Below are 18,410 nucleotides of genomic sequence, written 5' to 3' on the forward strand. Positions count from 1 at the left end.
TGCACAAGCTGAAATAGCTCTGCATTTATGTCATATCCCACCTCGGGCCTCCTGACACTTTTCCCAGGACACTGGTTTTTTTTAAACTCTGGAGTTTTAGGGTTCTGGGGCCATGTACCTGTCACCTTGCAGAAGAAACATGAAAAATACCCTGTCAGCTTGTAATTGGTTAAATTGAAGGCAAATGTTTACCATGCTCACTTAGGTTGGTCAAAGCCTTGCAAGGCGGAGGAATTCCTACCCTCCAGGCAATACACTGTCATGACTGTTGTTCATCTCTGCCTGGTGATTTTCCAATTATGAGTCAAATATGAGGGGATATAGCAATTATTTCATACCAAAATTATCCCATTTCAATTTTTGTTTGATGTTTAGGAACTATTCAAAGTTTTCATTCCTGTGCATCAGGTGACTGCAGTCTTTTGCTATATGATGCCTTTAGAAAACAAAGAAATACAGCTCTTTCCTATGTAGATGATTCCTGTATTTGAGAACCATTACTGTCTTTCCAGTTAATGCTGTCTTAGTTACTAGTTTTCTATTTGAAGAAGATATAGATACAAAATAACTTTGGTCTTGAAGATTACACAGTTTGCATTTCTCACTGTCTTGAAACCAGGGCATGAGCCCAAACTTACCTATATTGGATGAGTTTGGTAAACCAGACTTCTGAATTTGCATGACAGCTTTGGGGGCAAGGCCTGTGTGTATCATATTTGGTGAAGAGGCAGAGACAGTAAGAGTAGAAAATAGCTGTCATTATAAGTTGTGCATTTTCTCAACAAAACATAAAGATTTTTAGCATGTGAACCAAAAGAGGAGACTTGGCAGCAGCATTGAGCACAGTGGCTCTGGAAGTCTGGTAGGTCGATTATCCATGAGGTAGGAAGGATTTGTTCAATAGACCAGAACAGCTCAGTTGGGGCCATTAAAGGATTTAGGAGTCAAAAATCCTTTTTTTCAATTTCTGTGTCTGTTCAAACAGGTAACCAGTCCATTCTGGCCCATTCCCTTTCTCTCATAAAAACTCATGGCACTTATCAAAACCTGTATAGCATTGATCAGAGAGACTAACAGGTTTTGGAAACCACAGTGCCTTATATGTGGGTAAGACATTTTAAGAAAGGTCCAGAGATATTTCCCAACTCTAGGTGTTTACAGAGTAGATGCTAATCTAATCTGTCTAGACCATAACGCCCTTAAGAGACAGAAAAAATCCTGGGAAGTTAACTCCCAGATAAGTCTCTGTACCAGGTATGATTTAAAGGGATGGGACAACATGTGTCTCTTACAAGGGCATGTGGTCTCTGGCTGCTCCCTGCTAGCACCTGAGAGCCCTCTCCCAGACAGTGGCTGGCAAACTCTCCTGAATGTTGGTTGAATGTTAATCCTTGTTAACAGTATTGCCTTGACATCCCTGGAAACAAAGCATTTCTGAAGAGTTGTGCTTCCCCTCTGTGTTCTGCTGGTGTACTTTGACCCCAAGATGAAATGATCACTTCCAGGAATAAGAAAGTTTAGTTTCCATTTGTGCTTGGCCCTTCTGCTTACACCAGCCATCTGGGTAGTTGCCATGTCAGGGGAGATACATAGAGGCCAGGACACAGATTGAGACCTCAGATGGCTGAAGAGCACTGGCCATAAAGCACAGTATTTATTACTTGATAAGTGCCTAGACCAGTGAAGAACCCCTAGAGAAGGGCTGAGCACTTTTATTTTCCTCTGCTTGCCACAGCTTATAGGGCTGACTGTGGCTATGGTCCATCCTGATGTGGTCACTGGTAGGTTAACAGGTCTTCCCTTCAGAGCAGGGACCTGTAACCGATTGACCTCTTATTCAAAAGACTAAATCGGACTCGATTTTGAGACTTTAGAAGAGTCCTCAGTTTTCTTAATTCCCACATGAATTGCTTTGCCTAGTTTTAAATAAGCAACAACAAAAATACAGTATCTCATTTCAGATCTCCATCTAAGGATCTATTGTTTCTTTAAAGCCATTGAAGCTATTGTTATTTAAAGAGAACTTGATTGCTTCTTTTAAAAAATCAAGATAATGATAAGGTAAACATTTTTTAACCTAAATATCCCATTACCTAAACTGTAAGGCATAATAAGTAATGATTTCTTCATCACCCTACAATCCTTACCTAGCCACAGTGTAATAAAACAAAAAAAGTTAATGGCAGCCTTTCCTTTGAATTCACTTGCAAAGGACCACCATTTTAGACTATAAGATTTTTCTCTTTGAGTCACAGTGTAGTACTACATACTTGCTTAGTTTTCATGACTGCTTTACTCTCCTTTCACTAAATGTTAATTTGCATAAGATACTTGTGGCTTTAAAGAGACAGCACTGACTCTCTGTGTCTACCAATCTAATTTCCTTGCATCTGAAGGTAATCACAGAGTTCTGGACAACATCATCAACAGCATGTTTTGACAGGGAATACATTCATTTCTAAGTGAATACACAAAAATTAGAGACATTAGTCATATTTTGTTATGTTCACACAAGTGACACTTAAAGATATAGTGCAAACACATTATTGTTCAGATCGTGTACATTTTTAACTTTCCTGAGGAAAGCATACCTTAATTAGCCAGCTGTAATCCAAATTATAGTTTCTCATTTATTAAAACTGTAAAAATACCTTAAATCAGCTGCATATGTCTGAAATAATAACAAAAATAACAGCATTAGCAAAAATTATCTAATGTGAGAAAGCTGTAAATAGATAGGAGGTGAATTGGACAGTCAGCGGATTCTGAGTTGGAATAAAAACATCTTACTTAAGCCAAAAACATGGCAACCAATATTTTCTGTTATAAAAATATTTGAGATTAATTTAGTTTTATGAAAGCTGTCAAAAGCTGAAATTAATAGCAGAAGTTCTCTGTTTATTTACAAGCCAATGCTATACCTGAAGAGTAAAGCGAGGCACCTTACGAGCAGTGACAGCAAACCTTTGATTGTATTCAAAAACCCTTTATTCTGGTGGATAAGAATGACCTGTATGTTCATGTTGTCTCAGAGTAACCTCTGCCTTGATAATGCTTGCCATTTGAGCAAATGGTATGACAGGTCTGTGAGGTGGATTACTACTGTCCACTAGAGGCTGTAATGAGACCAACAATGTCATTTTATGACAGATTGAAGATCTGAACTGTAATGATCAATAATTGTGACTTTTCACACTCAATACAACGTCAATCACTGCATTTCCCTGAATGCTAGTGTTTAAAAAAAATCCAACTTATTATGCCTTCTATTCTTCCATTTTTTATAAGTACTATTAATTGTATCAAACATGCTGTGTAGATGGCACATTACAACTAGTGAATTGAAAAACAGTTTCTTCTAGACAGTATGCATCTTGCATGCCAAATTGTTTAGTATCTTTCGGTCAGATTATATTCTCCTGGGAGTCCTATCAGTTTCAGCACATCACCAGCAGTAAATGAAAACGCTTGGGTCTATGTGAGTTCTTGTGTCCCACTCATTTGCCTTCATCAGCACCTTGATGTTTTGTGGAATCCTTTGTGCAGGGAATATATTGAGGCTGAGCATAGGGCAGGGTGGCTGCTGAGGCACAAGGACATCTTGTGACATGGTTGCATATCCTGTGTGTTAGGCCATGTTCGTAGAGGCATAGTCCCCTCATCCCTCGTCTGTTAGTGCAATCAACATGTATCAAGTCAGAACAGAGGTGAGAGTGGCTTATGAACCTGACGTGGCTGGTGGCAGTTGTGGCACTTCCCAGAGCCATGGGTTAAGTGCCTGCTGGCTAAGGAAAGCACTATTGCTTTAACTTACAGTGCACTTACATGGTGGGGGTCTCTTTTCTACTTTGAAGCAGAAACATAGACAAAGATGTAAAAGCCTAGAGTATACAGTGTGGCAAAAAATGAGGGTCCTGAGGCAAACACTATAGCCACAGAGCGGAGGAACACACAAGCCTCTTACATGAGCCTGCTGCAGAAGGGAAAGTTGCCCAAAGCTTGCTTCAGCATGAATGTGGCTTCTCTTTCTCTGTGTGTGCCACACCTCTTGGCAAGGTGAATGTTTGAGAAGGAAAGATTCCTTTCTCCTGAGGTAACACTCTGTACTACTGGAATAAAAAAGGTGGCAGACAGAATGCCTTGTACTCTGAATTGAACCTTGATGATGGGTTTTCAGTTTCTCCAGGGCTTTCACTTGATTTTCAGTAATCTCCAGTCTTTGTCTCTTTCCCTTGGTTCCTTTTATTAAATCAATGAACCTTACATTAGCTGGGTGAATACAATTTTGCTGTCTGCTTTGCTGCTTTAGATTCACTCTCTTGTAGGTACTGAGTGGCATATTTGTCAAGATATCTTGGCCTGTTGCTGCTTCTGTCTCAGATCACTGCTAGAACAGAAAATCGTGTTGATTTTCATAGTGAACCCAAACTAAAGATACAGGAGACGCTGTGGTAAAAGATCCTTATGTTTCCTAAAGCTAGCCTGTATTACAGTATCAACTCTTAAATCCAGAATGCCGCAGCTTACAATGTTATTAGTACGTTCTTTAGCAATTACAGTAAGCCAGTACAGTCCTTTATAGAAGGGACTCCTTTGCTGATCTGCATAATGGCAAGCTGAGTCCTAGGGTATTTTGCATCTAGACTCTTAATGCTAGATTTAATTTGCAGCTAAAACCTAATGCTAATATAAAAGGGACACATAGGAGGTATAATTGAAGGGAATCTGGTACCTTGGAGCTTATTGTCATGGCAAATTGGTACAAGCTGCAATAAACAGCTTGATCTGGATGGCCATGTTACATAGAGTGCACGTCTCAGGCCTTTCTGAGGCCTGGGACCCCACAGCGTCCTGCTCCTTGGAGCTGGCATGTAACAGCCTTTGGTATTTATGCAACATTCTCTTGCAACGTCCTTGGTGTGGGGAGGGGCCTCTGTACTCTAACTTCTCTTCCTGATGCCAAAGCAGAGAGTGAATGGCTTCTTATGGGCTGCTGTTGGGTTGCATGCAAGCATAGCATCCCACCCTTTGCCTGCATTCATCCTATTAATTGCTTTCATAATTTGTTTTATTTCTTTAAGTTGTACCTAGCTTAGTAAGTTGATTTTTGGGGGTGTGGGGGGGTTGCTTAATTTTTTTTTAATATGAAGATCAGACTGAGACAGTCCAGAAGGAAGATATTTTCTGTTTTGCATCTCTGCCTGTTGCTTGCCCATCACTGTAGTTTGCAGACACCTGTGCTGAGGGAAGTAAGAGAGTAACACACTGATGTTGGAGTGCCAGTGGAGTGTAAGTTGCCATAGTTGGTGGGGGGGGATGCGGGGAAGTTCAGGAGTGGCTTCCGGTGGTCTGCAGACAGCTGGGAGAGATGCAAAGGGATCTTTGATGAAACCAGTGCTGAGGAATCCAGAGGGAGTTAGTACCCAAACATGCGTGGTTCAGCCCTGCCTGTCTTGTAGTTCAGTGATGGTATGAGTCAGAGTCTCTTTGGTCTGAATGAAGTGGAAGGTACTTTCTACAAAGCAACTCAAGCATATGCCAAGGATCCGGATAAATAAAACTAATTCAGAAAAAGGGAGTGGGATGCAGGCTCTTGCTCTAAATCACTTCACAGTTCGCCACAACAAAATGCAATATGGCATCTTAAATAAAATCACCCTCTTTTGACTCTCGCAGAGGCTGCTTCAGAGCATTCCCTGGTTTCCAGCAGTTTTATTTCCTCCCTTAGAGAGACAGACGAGCCTTGACTGAGCAACCGATTTTCATGCATCCTTTAAACCAGCATTCCCTGCCTTTTCTGAAGGACAGCACACGTCGCTAGCTGTCTGTTTCTTCCCCCTTAAACAATATAGGTTCGGGGTTGGATTGTTTTTTTTTTTCTTTTTCCCCTCCCCATCTCATTTCTTTCCGCCTGCAAAGTGATTTGAGAGCCCCGCGACGCAGCCTGCTACAGGAGCGGGGACTTCTCTGGAACACTGGCGTGCGCAGGGATTAAGCCCACCGTAGAGAGCCAGCCTGGCCTTCGAAGTGTTACAAGGGGAGGGAGGAGGTAAGTGTCGAGGCGAGCCCCCAGCCCCCCTGCTCGTCCCCGGGCAGCGTGCGGCGGCCCGCAAAGGGTTAAAGGCCGCCTTGGCCCGGCGGTGCCGTGCGTATGCAATAATCTGTGTGGCTCTCTTGGCCGACTGCCAGAGTGTTGCCTTGCCTCCTCCTCCTCCCTTCTCTCCCCCCCCTTCCCTCCCCCCCCCGCCCCCCCCCCCCCGCCTTTTGCATGAAGTAGGATCCTTGAGCTGTTGCAGAGGCAGCCAACTGCTCCATATTTGGCTTCTATTACCCATTTACATGCTGGAGAGCGGAGAGGGAGCGAGCGCTGTACCGCAGACATCATTTCTACTACAGTGGTGGAGACATCCCGGACCTGTGTCACTGCAGGGGGAAGGAAAAAAGCCAAACAAACAAAAAGCAGACCCAAGCCCCGTGATCAGCTAGGAAGACATTTGTGTGCGAGTCTCTCTCTGACCCCCCCACCCCCGCCAACCCCACCTCCACTGACACTTTACAGTAAGTGGCTTTTTTTTCCTCCTCTGCTTTCTGCTTCCCCCCCACCCGCCTGCGGCTTCTTCCCTTGTTTAGACTGCAAACCGCCGGCGATTTCCAGCTGGAAAAACACGGGGCTGAGGGGTCAGGGGAGCGCGCTGCCCACCCCGCCGCGGGGCTGCAGCCCGCCTCGCTGCGGCCGCCCCCGGCCCGCCACGGCCCGGCCCGGCCCGGCCCGGCCCGCAGGCGCTGCCGCCGCGGGCCTGGCTCTGAGGGGAGAGGGAGGGAGAGGGGGGCGGCCGCGAAATGGCCGAGGACGCCGCGCAGAAAACGGAGTGGGGATGCGGGACACGGGAGGAAGCGGGGGGCCGGGGCGGCCCCGCGGCGAGAGCCGCTCGTACAGCCCTGCCCCCCCGCCCGGCTCCGCTCCGCTCCGCTCCTTCCTCCTTCTTCACACCCCCCCCCCCCCCCCCCCCCCCCCCTTTTCTCTCCCTCCCGCTTCCCCCCGGCCCGGGCGGGGTGTGGGTGGCCGCGGGGACGGTGGACATTTTGCGAGTCGCGGCTGCCCCCGGTGCGGCAGCGGCGGCGGCCTCGGGGTGTGTGAGACTGCGCGTGTGCTCGTGTGTGCGGGGGGGCGGCGTGCGGTGCCGGTGTGTGCGGTGCCGGTGTGTGTATGTGTGTGTGCAGTGTGTGTATATGTGTGTGCGTGCGGTGTATGTGTGCGAGCGTGGGGGCTCTGGTGTGTCTGTGTGCGTGCGTGTGTGTGCGGTGCCGGTGCGTGTGTGTGTGCGGGGGGTGCGGTGCCGGCTGTGTGTGTGGGTTGCCGTGCCGTGCCGTGTGTGTGTGTGTGTGTGCGGGCGGGGGATGCGGTGCCGGTGCGGTGCCCTGTGTGTGTGTGCGTGCGCGGCCGGCACGGCGCGGTGCGGGGGGGCCGTGCGGGGCTCGTACGCCAGGCGGACCCGGCGGGGCGCAGCGCGGGGCCGGTCGCCGGCAGGGCCGGTCGCTGCCACCGCACGGCGTATGTAGTACGGGGCTGGGCGGCTGCCGGAGGGTGAATGAAGCGAGGAGGAGGCGGAGGAGGCGGCGGAGGCGGCGGCGGCGGCGGCGGCGGCGGCGGCGGGGGAGGCGGCGCTGGCGCTGGGATGTGCCCGGCAGCAGCCCCGCTTCACTTCACTCAGGGCCCAGGCCGGCTGCAGACGCCACCCGGTACTGCCGGGAGGGACGGGGCGGGAGGGATGGGGGAAGGGGGGCGGCGGGGCGCCGCCGCCCCGCTGCCCGCCCGCAGCTGTGGGGTCCGGCCGGCGGCTTCCCGAGGGGAAGCGGGGCAGGGGTTCCCCGCCGCCGCCCCGGGGCTCCGCTCGCCTCCGGTGGCGACCGCTGCCCTCCTGCCGCTCACCGATCCCCCGCTGCCTCTGGGTTTGCTTGGGTCGGGTGGGGGTGGTTGGGTTGCGGGGCTTTGGGGTTGGTTGGTTGTCGTTTGGGTTTTGGTTATTTGTTAGGGTTTTTTTTTTTGTTGTTCGTGTATTTTTTTTGTTTTGGTTTTTTTTTTAACCCTAAGGCATCGCAATTTACCGGCAAAAAAACAAATAAATTGACCCCGTGTACGATTGTGGGTGCTGAATCCGTCAGTGTGATTCCTGAGAATATATTAAAGTCTAAATTAAAGCGTGCTGTAAAAGCGTTAGCTCCTACTGTAATAGTAATAGCGATAATAATAAAATGACAGAATTGGGAGCGATTTACATGTTATTGAAGAGGAGGAATTACTGAAGAGTAATAATAGAAAAGAAAACAAGTCGGAAGCCCGTTATATAATGCACTGTGTAGACAACGAGAACGACAGGCTATTTTTATTTTGTTTACCGTATGCTGTGTAATAGGGACTCCTCTGAGCAGCATCTCTCCCCTATAAGCCCGAACTCCAGATAGAATTGGGGAAAAATTTTAGGCATTTCTTCTACAACCAGACGAAGAAATCTAGGTTTGTAAAACCTTCCTCTTTACAAATGATTTCTGTGTACAGAACGGATAGGGTATGCAGGTAAATGACCTTTGCCGAATACCTTTTCCCTTTCATATGGTAAAGAAATTCATATTTTGTAAAGCAGCTTACACTTTAACCTTTAACGCTCATGGTTATGCATTTTATGCAGTAATGGTTACTTCACGCGTCAGATACGGTCGGGCATAGTGAGTTACTCTGCTGACACACTGATAAGTCAAGGACTTTTAATTTCAGTTTCGAATGAAACCGTCCCCTGAAGGAAAATCCCGGCTTCATGTTAATCTATTTCTGTTCGAATGATAGAGACGGTGCAGTTTTATCATATGGAGCAAGGGTTATGAATGGGGGAGAGGGAAATTGAGAATGGCCAGGGAAAATAATGCGCCGTAGTTATTTTTGTGATGCTGCAGGATAATAGTAGTAATTGTACGTTACTGCACCTAATTTGTTCGTATAACCGGCCCGGCATTTTACGGATAGCAGCTGTTTTGAAAGGGTGGCTGTAATCTCCTCACTTTTTACATAAGGCAGAGGTCGATAGGTTTTCCTCCGTGCTCGGCTGTCTGTCTGTCTCTCTCATCGTGTAGCGACATGTCAGCGGTGCAGGCTTTCAGCGCGCTTACTCCAGCCCTGATCAGTCATGTAATTAGATCAGGCTGCCATGGTAACAGACGGGATTCTCCGTATTCACCGGCCAGCCAGGTGCGTGTGTGGCTGCCGGGCGACCCAGCGGGCTACCGCCAGCCCTGCGTGTGCCGCCTTGGTGGCGTGCGGCCGGCGCGGCCACCGCCTCGGGCTTTCTGAAAATTGAAAGATGCCGGTGGTGGGTTCCTAATGGCCGAACTTCTAGGGAAGGGTGTTCTTTGCCCACTGGAGTGTCAGGCAGATGGGACCGTACGTGGCACGCTCAGCAGGTCAGCCAAATCGTCAGTTCCACTTGCATGTGTTACTAGCAAATTAATGAAGGTGTGGTACTTCGTAAAAATGCTTTTGGCTTATACAAGCTCGCATGAAAGTTTTTTCAGAGTTTTCTTTTTTTTTTTCTTCCTTCTCTCCCCCCCCACCCCCCCCACCCCCATCCCCATCTGTCTGGTTTAACTGTTTGGTGGCTGTAGCAGTGTTTGCTAACACTGCTAACAGTTCCCATTCCAACATTCTCATCATAGGCCACAGGGTTGTTATTCTCCACTCCTGTACTGTACTTTACACCCTGTGGCTGCTGAGATGAAAATTGGTGATACTTGATGTCAGTATTGTCACTCTGGGTTTGTTGAAGACTCCTCATCGTTCTTAGCAAGGTCTAGGCCCTTCTGTGTGCTAGGTGAAAGCTGACTGCAGTTTCTCATGATAAAAATAATTCTTGCCTCAGCAAAGACTTTGTTTCTAGTATGGGTGTATATTTTGCATTTGTGCTCATCAAAATATTATAGCCATAGAGCAGGAGACTTTCTGACACAGTTTATAACAGCGTCAAAGAATATGTAATATAATTAGCTTTGAACTGCATGTTGCTCTTAAAAACATGTTTCACCAAGCAGTGTATATTTGTCTTCATTCTCATTGTTTGAACATAACTCTTTTAAGCCATTTTGCCATAAATGTAGGTATAATTTTTTAAAAGCACTAAATTTGGCACTGTGTTCTAATGTCATAAATCTGGAGTAACTCCAGGGGATGGGATTGTGAGCCACTTACATGGGTGTATATCTCAAATAACTCCATTTATTGGATTTAATCCAGGCATGTAGTAGAGTAACCAAGCTCAGAAAGTGATCTGCTGCATATCACTGTTATTTTCTCTATATTGCTTTTCATGGCAAAAAGCACTGTGGGCTTAAATAGGATTTTTGCCTGATTAAGGAGCAGCATTAAGTGTCTATAGAAGTGGGTAACACCCCTACTCCTGTCACTAATCTTGGGTGCACTGACACTAATATTGAACTTGGCCTGGAGGATTTTGTGTCTCAGTGATGAGAAATCATCAGCACCCACAGCTCCTGAGTGTTTGTAGTACCAGGCTGGAACATAAAGCAATCCAGAAATATCTCAGTAAAACAGATATTTTAATCACTCTGATGGTAAAGCACTGGAGCTGGAGGAGGAGGCAATGAGAAATGCCTGTTGGTGGTTCAGCTGTTGTGGCGGCAGGCAGTGGCGGTCTTGGGTTTGGTGTGATGAGTTTGCAGGTCTCAGCCTGCCTGCTGAGCAGGAGTGTTTCTTCTTGGAGGGGTGAGGGGACAGGGTATTTGCAGGCAATTTCCTGCACTGAAGTGCAGCTTCTCAGTGCCTCAACTAACTTGCCCTTTTGGTTAGGAAGGAATATCCTCTGCTCGGTGCGGCCGCCTCCGTTCTGAGGAGGTGTCTTGAAACAGAAGAGCTTGTTAGGAGGACTGGCTGGAGAGAGTGGAATAGTCATGAGCAAGATAACTCCTGTAGTGTGAGCCTTTGTGTGCTGCATGCTGCTTATACATATTTTATTGTAAGACAAATTACCTGTGTGACTAAGAGTGTTAGAAAGTAATTATTTTCAAAAAGGCAATATATACATAGTTGAAAAAACTTTTCTGAAAAATAAACAGTGCAACTTTGCTTTTCTAGCCTGACTGGATCTATTTAGAAAGGTTGAAAAAACTAGTTTTGTTTTAAAAGACATTTGCAAGGGACGTGGAATTTCACTTAACAATTTTTTTTATGTAATAGATCCAGTGGCCTAGTTTCCCATTAATTAAGAAAATAGACACTTGAATGCAGTCACCTGAAAAACAACTAAAGATTTAAACATTAGAATTTTAAAGTAATTGTCTTGGTAACATGTCTAGTAAAACAAAATCAAGGCCTAATTTTTCCCCTTGCTGAGGTTTAGCAGCGCATCTTAGCAGATGACAGTCAGGATTGTCATTGTTCATATGCACACTGCTTTTGTTGTGGTGTACTAATTGAGGGGGAAATGCAATGAAAAAAGTGTGGCAGGCTGTAAAGGAAGTGCTTGTCAGGGTTGCATAGATGGTCTTGAAGCACTGGCTGGCTGCAAACCTACTCCAGCGTGCGAGCCAGCTGCCGGTGGTGATGCTTGAGAGAAGTCAGACTGTGTGACAGCCTCAGCTATAACCACACAGGTTGTGAGTGATTTGCTTGTTCTGGAGAACTGTGCAGGTATGGTGTGTACAATTCAGAGAGTGCAGATAACAGATTTAGTTATAGGTCTCTTCTGAGACTGCTGTAACCAACTCTGCATTAACAGATGACGATATAATTAGAACAAGAAAGAGAAGTATGGCAGGCTTGGCACAGGTAAATATTTCATTGCAAAGTACTGACTTGCTATATTCCAGTGACTTCGATAGCCTAAGCTTTGCAAAGTGAAAATCCCGTCCTCATCCTTTCATTTTACTTTCAAGCAAGACTCCAAATGTGATAAATAAATAAACAGGTATTCGGTCAAAGGCACTGTATTTTGAAGTCTTATTCAGTGGTTCACATTCTTTATATGAGAAAATTGAAGATTTTTACATGGTTTTGGCTGAGGTGATGCATGACTAACATTTTAAAATGTAAGAAACTTTGCAGATTCCTGATTTTTGCAAAAAGACAAAAGCTAGATCCATGACCGTAACTCCTTTTTGATCTCAGTGCATGTGTTGAGAATGTAATGCTTCATGGCTTTTTTTTTCTTTCAAAGCTGTAGTCTGAAGTGGTTGTACAACACATGCAAATCTTTATGTGTGCATTGGTCCCAGTCTGCAAAGTTACTTTAGTAGATGTCCCAGTGAGGGTTTTGCTGAATGAGGATTGATTAAAGAACCTATCTAGAGTTAAGTATGCGTGTAAATCCTTTCCTAAATAGGAACAAGTAAGTATGCTCATAAACTGAAACAACAGAAATGATTCTCAGTGAGGGAGAAATGGTCCCACTAAATCCTTTTATTGTACCAGGGGTGATAAAAATATTTGGTGAGATTCCAAATGAAAACCCCAAATGTATTTTAGTAGGTGATGTCAGCAGAAGTTCAGTGCTGGTTCTTCATGATTTTGCTGAGCAAAATCACAGAAAAAAAATGAAAAAAACTACATTGTTAAAGTTTTTTTTTTGTTTATTTTTTTTGGAATTTACAGTAATAGGCATCAACTGTAGCATGCCACCTTTAATGACAAAATAGGGTACAAGGTAAAGTCACATTTCAATAGGTGATTATTTTTCACCTAGTAGTAGTAATTGCAGCACTACGTTTTCAGGATGCTACTGCTTCTCAAATAAAATATATTCTGTTGGCAGTGAAGACAGTCATCTCCACTTGCTTATGATTCTTCACCTCATTAAGATCACATTTAGGAAAAGAGCACTCTGAATAAATGGGCTCTGCTCTCTACTGGATGAGCTCTGTCTGCAGAATTAAATCTATGGTTTATTTGTGCTTGAGTAATAGTAAAAGCAGCCTCTCTCAGTCTTCATTGGGATATCTTAGTGTGTTGTAAATGACTGTAAATGTTGACTCTTAACTGTGTTTTTGTTTCTCTTTATTTTGGTTTCCATCTCCTCAACTCCTGGATCAACAGTCACATTGCAGGCCAAGCCAGATGGGCAAGCAATACAAGCTGTGAATTTATTCTTGACCCCGTAGGACAGTGACCACCATCAGTTTTTTCTTCACCCTACAGTTATGCACTGCCAATAAGGTGAGAATACAATGCTTTTTTTTTTTTTTTCCCTTCAGCAAGTGTACACTGTCTGCTCTGGGCTTTAGGCAAAGTGCACATCTTCCTGGTGTCTGTGTGATTACCTACCTGTGATAGGTTTGTACTTCCCTTGCCTGGCAGTAGAGGTCCTTGAGAAACTCTGCTCAGAAAAATTCCTTTAACTCTGGTGACTCAGTTCTGTGACTTACAGAACAGGTGGGTTCCAGATGGGTGGTTTTATGCTCACCTGAGGTCAGAGTGTATTCAGTTACTGGAAGATGTTAGTATGAATGGAAAAGTTGGCAGACTTTGATTCTTGTTATAAAATGCCATGTGTAAAATTGAATAAATCCTTCCTTCACTTTTATGATCATTTTCAGGATTCCTGTTGCTTGTCGCCTGCTTGGCTTTTCCACTGTCTTGAGTTTCTTCTGTGCATTAAACTTTGTCCAGCATTAGAATAGTTCCCAGAATAATTGTATCTTTTGCTCTATTTTGAGGAATGCTTTCAGTTCTTCTGATTTCCCTCCCTGAAATTCTGTTGCCAGACAAGATGTAAAAGTGCACATGTATCAGTCTGCTGCTGTCCCTTTCCTCTCTCTCTCCTTACCATATGGTTGTGGAAAATAACTTGAAAAGACCAAGTCCCAAGACTCAACAATCATACTGCCAATAAAAAGAACATAAATTTTTATTTTATTTCTTTAATCTGATTGTCATTAGGCCAGCCTGGTTTTTTGGACCTATTCTGTGATTTTTAAGTGCTTGGGATTGGCAATGCTGCTAATGCTTTAAGAAAAAAAAGATAAAGGGTCATAATAAAATTGCCTGTGTCTTTAAAAGAAAATGAAATATAGTGATTGCTTGCAGAAAACCAAAGGGTTTCTTTTTTAAATTTACAATCTGAAAGCTTAATTACAATAGCACTCTTATTTATGTAGGGCTGATCAGAAAGTCTCCGTTGCAGAATAACTTCTTAATGTATACAGCATGTCATAGAAAAGTACGCAGTGCATCATTTACATTTTACTGTGGCTGTGGGGAAGGGTGCTGTGTTTTAGAGGGAAGTTGCCTAGGCAAGTAGTTACATGCAAGGACAGGCCTGTTACAATTTCCAAAGGAGCTTGAATGGTGGGAGTGAGCAGTAACCACTGTAACTTCAGAGCAATAAGAGTTTCTGCAGAGTAAAAAACTACACAAAGTGCCCATGCACTGGCACACTTTGTCTTTCCATTTTGGAAGAGAACTGAATTCGTAGCAGCTATTGACTTGGGACATTAAATAGAAAAAGTTTTTTATTACGATGTTATCAGTTACACAAAACTTTTAATTTTTTATTTTGTAAGATTAACTTGGGTTGTAGAAAAATGTGTTTATTTTAAGAAGTGATTACTGCTGGAAAAATGTGTATATCTCAATTAGAAGAAGTAGTTGTTTATAGGGCATTAGTCAAGTCCTATGAATAATCAGATTGTGTTACCCACGATGTATTGCTAAGTCACCTTGGATATTTTAGCATCTGGTATTTTCTGCAATTGCATGAGAGACAATATATTCAATGTTAAACAAACATTTTAGATTAAAAATGTAACCTAGCTAAGTCTGATAGGAGTATAGTACTAAAGTGCTTGTTTTCGTATATCAGCTCAGCTTGAAGTTTAGTATTTTATCTGTGGACCTTAGATGAGGTTAGATTTGTTTTAACTTCTTATTGTTGGACATTTTAGTTACTGAGTTGGAGGTACCTCTGTTGACCTCATTAGTTCTTATTTTTTCTATGGAACAATCAAAATAGGCCCACTGTATGACTAAATAAGTGAAATAAACGTTATTGGGATAGGCACTGCGTGCTTACAAACTTTTCTCTGTTACTGGAGGAAACAGGCAGGAGCTCACAGTAGTAACATGTAAGAGAAACATGACGTGGCACTGTGCAGGGTGCAGCCACAGACAGAGCATTTCATACTCACACTCATCATCTTTCTGGCTTTTGCATTTGTTTTGGGTGAAGGTGGCAACTGCCCTGCTCCATTTTAGGAAGACCTGGGTTATGACCCTGGAGTCTGACTGAGGGAGAACATGGGACACGTTTGAAGGCATCCAAAATGCATCTCAGAAGCCATACTTGAGGCCTGATGTCCCTGCATGTGCATTCACGGCTTCACTCGTGAGAGGATTTGTGTGGTGTCAGTGGGTAACATCTTTGTTATGTGTCAGCTGTCCAGGTGTGCTCACCTTCTAATTCAAGCAACATTTTCTGCAGAGCCAGCTAAGCATCTTGCCTGGATAAGGACATGGGTATTAGTAAAAGTAAAGCAAAAATAAATAAAAAGATACAGCTTTCTTTCTTTTTTATTTTTAGTTAATTTTAGCCGGCTCTCCAAAACATAGAGTTATTGTTATTTGTTCAGAGCATGCACTGCCTCCTTCCACGTAGGCAAATGACTCAATGCTTTCTTTTATACAGTTGTCTTGAGAGGATTTTGCATGAGGTACTGGACATTTTAACAATTAAAGAGTTCTTTTTAATCTTTTTTGTTGTCGAGTCACTTGATATTTATTAATCATAGTACTGGGATGAATTTACAGCTGCAGCCCATTTGTAAGAAATTTTTTTTGGCTGAATTTTCAGTAAGTATGCCTGTATGCTACCTAATATAGCTAATTTTTACATAAGACATAATTTCTGTTTTATGCAGACTTCTGACTACCTCTCTCTGTAAACAGGCAACAGTCTGCCCTTTTAAAATACTTAATATTGAACATAAAAAGAACAAATCTGTCTCTGTATTACTGTGTGCAGTGGTAGCTTTTTGGTTTTCATATCAGGGTCCTTTTATCATAGCTGGTTTTATTTCTTCCCTCATGCTCTTTATGAGGGCCTACAATATCTGTAGGGCTAAAAGAAGGTGGGCAATGGAGATTTCTAATGTTTTAAGTGAACAGCACAAGTGAAATGGACTTGTGAACTAGCTATAACTGGATAGTAATTAGGAATAATTTTTCTAAAATTGTTTATATGTGAGCAACTAAAAAGTAAATTAAATGAAGTGATGTGAATGCTGACAGATGTCTTAAAAATGAGGCTTTGTGGTCCCCTCACCTCAGCCATAACTTTCATGGTTTTCCCCTGTTGTTCCTACTGCAGATACTGAAGACCTGCTGTCTGACTGATAGAAAGTTTCATAACATGGTCTGACGTGTAAATGGCATGGAGTGCAGTGGTATGCCTGCATAAAAACACAAGGCTGACATTCATAATGTGACATAAGGCACTGTCTGAGGTTTGATTTGCCTTCCAACTTGGTGTTTTTAAAAGGTGTATTTGCAAATGGAATGAGATTTGCTGTCCCACACTCTGCAACTTGTTAGCATTCCTGTAAAAGTGTGGGCTTTTGCATGTTAGTGTGAGTAGATGGAGAACCTCCATGTGCTAGGGGTGAGGAGTGGTGAAGTGTCTGGATGTGCTGTGCAGTTGTGTGCAAGCCTGAGCATCTGTGTGTGCCCTCCTGCTGCCTCTCCCTTGGCTCTGTGTGTTGGCTAGGGGTGTGCTGCTGGGATTTGCCTTGCCTTGAAACCAGGGCTGTGCTTTTGAAAAAAAGTTAGCCCTTGTTACTAGGGGTATAATTTTGGTATGGATTTAGATGTGTTGGCTGAGGGGTTTCTCATGTTGAGACACTGTGATAGAGGCAAACCCTGAATTTTATAATTGCCTCTTTATTTTCTCATCAGTTACTTTTTTTGGAAGTAGCTGTAAACCTGACTTCAGGATTTATTGAGTCACTCCTTGTTCTATGAAAAGTACAAATGCCAAAGTGTTCCTCACTTGTATTGGAGTGTGGCTGTGACCGTACCACATTTTGCCTGTCAGGTACCCATGTGTGAACGCCTTTGTAGTTTTGTACAGCTAACATTTCTGTCAGGCCAGCTACTTGAAAGAAAGTCAGGCTTTAATGGAGAAGGATAATTACAAAAGCAGGCTTAATCCTCCTTTACTGTGTTTTGTGCTACTGAATATTTTCTCATTGGTGTGGCTCCTTTTCAGTGGCACGTGTAGCAGCTGACTAGAAAGTGATATTTTCAAATGTATATAATAATAAATGCATTTCTCCTCTTCCATAGCCCCTGAGCACATTTTCTGCTTGGTACTGTGCTGTATTCATAGCTTTCCCAAGGTAGTCTGATGGCAAGTAGATCCAGAATGGTTTGAAAATTCAATATATTCAAGGGAAAAAATCCTAGTAGGTTATTGCGGTAGAAGAAGTTGTAACTTTATTCTCCATGTACCACTAGCAGTTAAAAACCCATCACACTAATCATATGTACTGAATTTTTATTTACAGATTAGGAGGCTCTACTTTGACATATGACTAGCAGGGAAGCCCCTCCCTTTAACAGTTTTATGTCATCTGCTTCAGAGAACTAATTACTTGGCAATTCCCATTTGATAATTCCCTCTTTATTTTCTGATGAGTTACTTAACAGTGATGAGCTTGTTGAGCAGAATGCCGTGTTTAATCTGTGCTTCAGAAACTACAGTGTGGGCCTGGGGATATCATTGTTTCTGAAATGCTGTCTAGCCTTGCCATAGGAGCATTGAAACCACACTAAGATATGTGAACAGTTCACAGTTAATGATCAGTTGAATGTGAGTGATGTACAGCAACTGCCAAAAAATAAAGGAAGGGTTTACATTGCTGTTGCACTGAAGCAGGAAGTTTAAATATGGAATTTCTCAAAAGAACCCCAAGCACCAATCCTAATGTAATTTAGATGCTCAGAAGCAGAAGCCTATGTCAGAGATATACCTTCTATGTATCATTGATCTTCTCCACTGAAACAATCAATTTAATGGAACTTTTTAAAAAAAACCACTGTTTATTGTAATACCCATCTGACAGCTTAGCCGACTCCTGGTGGTTTTTGTGTTCTTTTAACATGAGATACTTTAGTAAGTTTTTACTGTGTTTTCTCTGCTGTTACCTGTCTTATTCATTCTTTTCCACTTCCTTTTCACATTCTTTTACTCCAGTGGGCACAGCAACCCTTGTTCCTGGCTGGGGAATGCATTAGAAGTCTCACTGCTAATTACAGCATCACAGTGTTTCTAGAGGGTACCTAAGTTCAGCAGTGCTTAGCTACAGCACCAGGCGAGGGGATTTATGGGGTGAAATGCCATCAGCCTGCTCATGACAGC

General features: G+C 43.6%; 1 long non-coding RNA gene across 2 annotated transcripts in view; it reads left to right on the forward strand.

Moving 5' to 3' along the window:
• Positions 1 to 6,286: 6,286 nt before the first annotated feature.
• The window catches only part of LOC128942750 (uncharacterized), a 28,833-nt gene continuing 16,709 nt past the window's right edge, over positions 6,287 to 18,410 (forward strand). Inside the window, exons 1-2 of one of the 2 annotated variants that reach the window (XR_008483637.1) lie at positions 6,287 to 6,558; positions 13,094 to 13,213. This is a non-coding gene — a long non-coding RNA (uncharacterized LOC128942750). Of the gene's footprint in view, positions 6,559 to 7,640; positions 7,741 to 13,093; positions 13,214 to 18,410 lie in introns of those variants that run through there. The other variant, XR_008483638.1, reaches the window with a different exon arrangement.

Source organism: Melozone crissalis, unplaced genomic scaffold (assembly GCF_028551555.1).
Source record: "Melozone crissalis strain CALT ecotype California unplaced genomic scaffold, PUWL_Pcris_2 ptg000042l_1, whole genome shotgun sequence".
In the NCBI taxonomy this organism is placed as follows: Eukaryota; Metazoa; Chordata; class Aves; order Passeriformes; family Passerellidae; genus Melozone; species Melozone crissalis.